Source organism: Musca domestica, unplaced genomic scaffold, assembly GCF_030504385.1.
Source record: "Musca domestica strain aabys unplaced genomic scaffold, Musca_domestica.polishedcontigs.V.1.1 224, whole genome shotgun sequence".
In the NCBI taxonomy this organism is placed as follows: Eukaryota; Metazoa; Arthropoda; class Insecta; order Diptera; family Muscidae; genus Musca; species Musca domestica.
Window position 1 is genome coordinate 51,054 of NW_026712266.1, and position 3,722 is coordinate 54,775.

Consider the following 3,722-nt stretch of genomic DNA (forward strand, 5'->3'; position numbering starts at 1 on the left):
CCAAAGGAACCTTATTAAGTTTATAAAAATGAATTTATCGGAAGGTAATCAGTCAACAAAACGTAAATTTGTAAGCAATGTTGTAAAGCGACCTTCACATAAAATCGGTCTTGCGACAGCTGGCAATGTATATACCGACATAGGCACAGGGTCTCAATTGGAACCCCCCTCGAACATCGTTTCGGGAAACACGTAGCTAGATTGAAGTCCGAATCTGTAACTGCAGGATCATCTGCGGCTTCAAAATATTACATTTCGTGTAATAATATGCTTGATTGAAGTCCGAATCTGTTACTGCAGATTCATCTGCGGCTTCATATTATCGTTGTAGCGGAGATGGATCCCGAATCTGTTACTGCAGATTCATTTGCGTTTCCATTCCCTACATTTTGTTCGAATAAAAAGCTCACACTGAACTATGCGTCCAGTACCTACCATCGGAACTTATTTCGATTTTGTTTAATTATGTTGAAACATGCTTTGATGTTTCAGGGGCGTCGGCATGTTTAATTTAGAATTGCATTAAATATTGCTTTGTATTGACCCCTGGTTTGGTCCTTAATTATTCGTTAAAATGTACGCGCTACGGTTTATTGCAACCTTGTGGTAGCGCCTTTGACATTTTAACGAGTAATTAGTTGTCCCTTGTTTTGCCGCCTCCTTTAGACATCAAGTAGTTTTTCGCTGTCATTCGGACATCGTTGTGCGTAGAAAGGCATATTGTTGCCACATGTAATAACGTTACCTCTTACCAAACTAAGAATAAATAGTTGTATATATTAAAAAAAACTCTTGTTTTATTTCTTTTTATATTTCCCCCCTACGGTCCACTGCTCGACGCATTCGGCGTTTTACTCCCATCGGCGTAGCCCCTCTGAGCTAAACACGTACACTAGCAATTAAGATATGCATTTCTTTTCTGTACTATTGTTATGTATGATCGATCTGTTAATTGCCATTATTCGGCTATTGATCAGCTGGTGTGGTGAAAAAGAGCTTGCAGTTAGTGCGATGAATAATATAGCGTTTAAGGCATAATACATACATTGAATACAACAACAATAATAAATAAAAAATGGATTAATAACAAACAATGAAAATAATAGGAACAACAAAAGAGTAAAAAGCAGTAAGTTCGGCCGGGCCAAACCTTGAATATCCTCCACCATTTACAACGAATTTGGGAATTTTTAAAAAATGTTCAACTAGTGGTGGTCATTTGCCACTAGAGGTGACTCAATATATGATGAATCGGCAAAAAATTTAGTATGGTTACACATTTGTTGCTTTTGTGTATTTCTTTCCAAAAAAATAAGTTGAACAGATTCAAAGAGAGAATTTGCGGTTTTACCTATTTTCTACTGATTACACACATTAAGGGGCACCACTCAAAGAGGGCTGGCATGTTGAGGTTCCTGGTTCACGACACCAATAAGACAAAGATTATTCACTAAAAAAATTTTGTAATAAAAAGAATATAAATTCATACCGGCAGAGTCTTTTATTTAAAACAAATGTTTTATTGAAATATAAGCCGCCAGTGCCTTACTCGTAATACATAAGTATCGCCTGAAAAGGTAAATTACAGAAAATGCAAGGCTGGGAATACTTATTTGAAATGAGGTTACCTTTAATTCATTGAACCATGATCGCCTGTATACTTGTTGTGTTTTCTAATACTCATATTTACTGTTGTTAATCTTTGGGCTCTAATGCTTCTCTGTAATTTTAGAACCCCTTCAATTTCGGGACATAATTCAGACATTAAAATGCGCAACCAATACAATATACAAAAAATACACTTGAAGAACAATGTAAGCGTAACAATCACATACCAAACTTTGACGTAATACGAGTATTACAGTGGAAGAATAAGGAGTTTATTTCAAACCCAACCGTAAAAATGCAGCTTAATGCTAGGAACACAATTGGAGCGAACGACGAATTTCGCCCTACGCGGCGACAAAATGAGCCGCGAAAATTCGTCGTATGGAACACAATACCGACGAAATTAAAAAACAGCTGATGAAGTTGTTTACTTTTTGCTCATTTGTTGACTACAATGAATTATACAAGAACACATAATTCTTTACGTTCTCTATTATAATTTCACTTATGTCCATCTTCTCTATTATAAATTCACTGATATCCATCTTCACTCAGGCGCAAGTACACAAATAAATAAACAAATTAATTATGTTTTTTTATACGAGTAACAGATAGTAGAGTGACCATAACAAATTTTAAAGTAAAAAGTAACTTTATTTACTAATACACATAAAATTCGTACAAGTATGGCCACCTTGTACTGTTTTGTTCGCCGGTCGCCGGCGTATGAAATAGAAATAAAGCTAATTGAGTTCGCGGCGACCGACGAAATTTTCGCCGGTGCCGTGATTGTGTGCACTTCCATATACACATATGTGTTTTATTTTTGACGACGAACATACGCCGCGAAAAAATTCGTCGTTCGCTCCAATTGTGTTCCTAGCATAATGTTGTCGGCATTTATAGAAAAATAAATCTTGCAATGTGTAGAAATAATCAGTGCAATAAGAGCAAAAGAGCTAGTAAAAACTACATTAGCTTTTAAGTAAATCTGACTAGTTTATTGGATAAACAAGCAATTTTTTTGAAAATCAAAAAATGCATTTTTAAGATAGCCAAATATTGGAAATACTTTATTGTAATCAGCAACATAAAAAATCTAGCTACCCAAAACTCACAAAAAATTGTTTTTGTTACGATCCTTCTTCGAATTAAATAAAGTTTTTTTAAAAGCTTAAGCTTTATTGCCAGATACATATGTCAGTGCCACAACTTAGATTTATGGTGAGAACAGTTTTACAAAAACGTTTCTGTAAATAACGGCGTAAAACAAAGTTGCATGCCAAGTCCTACAATTGTCTTCTTATGTGGAATCTGTGTAGCAGATTATACACATTTTGTCTGACTAACATACAGGTTTGTCAGCCCCAGTTTTTCGTCCCTCAAAATATACATCCTCCACATCGGTTGGAGTCGAAAATCCTAAATCTAACTTTGTTCATTCGAAAAAATGAATTATCAGAAGGTAATCAGTCAACAAAACGTAAATTTGTAAGCAATGTTGTGAAGCGACCTTCACATAAAATCGGTCTTGTGACAGCTGGCAATGTATATACCGACATAGGCACAGGGTCTCAATTGGAACCCCCCTCGAATATCGTTTCGGGAAACACGTAGCTCGATTGAAGTCCGAATCTGTAACTGCAGGTTCATCTGCGGCTTCAAAATATTACATTTCGTGTAATAATATGCTTGATTGAAGTCCGAATCTGTTACTGCAGATTCATCTGCGGCTTCATATTATCGTTGTAGCAGAGATGGATCCCGAATCTGTTACTGCAGATTCATTTGCGTTTCCATTCCCCACATTTTGTTCGAATAAAAAGCTCACACTAAACAATGCATCCAGTACCTACCATCGGAACTTATTCCGATTTTGTTTTATTATGTTGAAACATGCTTTGATGTTTCAAGGGGGTCGGCATGTTTAATTTAGAATTGCATTAAATATTGCTTTGTATTGACCCCTGGTTTGGTCCTTAATTATTCGTTAAAATGTACGCGCTACGGTTTATTGCAACCTTGTGCTACCGCCTTTGACATTTTAACGAGTAATTAGTTGTCCCTTGTTTTGCCGCCTCCTTTAGACATCAAGTAGTTTTTCGCTGTCATTC

General features: G+C 36.1%; 1 long non-coding RNA gene across 1 annotated transcript; it reads right to left on the reverse strand.

The window, feature by feature from the left end:
• Positions 1 to 397: 397 nt before the first annotated feature.
• LOC131802706 (uncharacterized) lies at positions 398 to 2,488 on the reverse strand. The gene is made up of 3 exons (XR_009342337.1): positions 1,629 to 2,488; positions 1,490 to 1,569; positions 398 to 1,415 (listed from the first exon to the last, which is right to left on the reverse strand). It is a non-coding gene; the product is annotated as an uncharacterized LOC131802706 (long non-coding RNA).
• Positions 2,489 to 3,722: the final 1,234 nt, after the last annotated feature.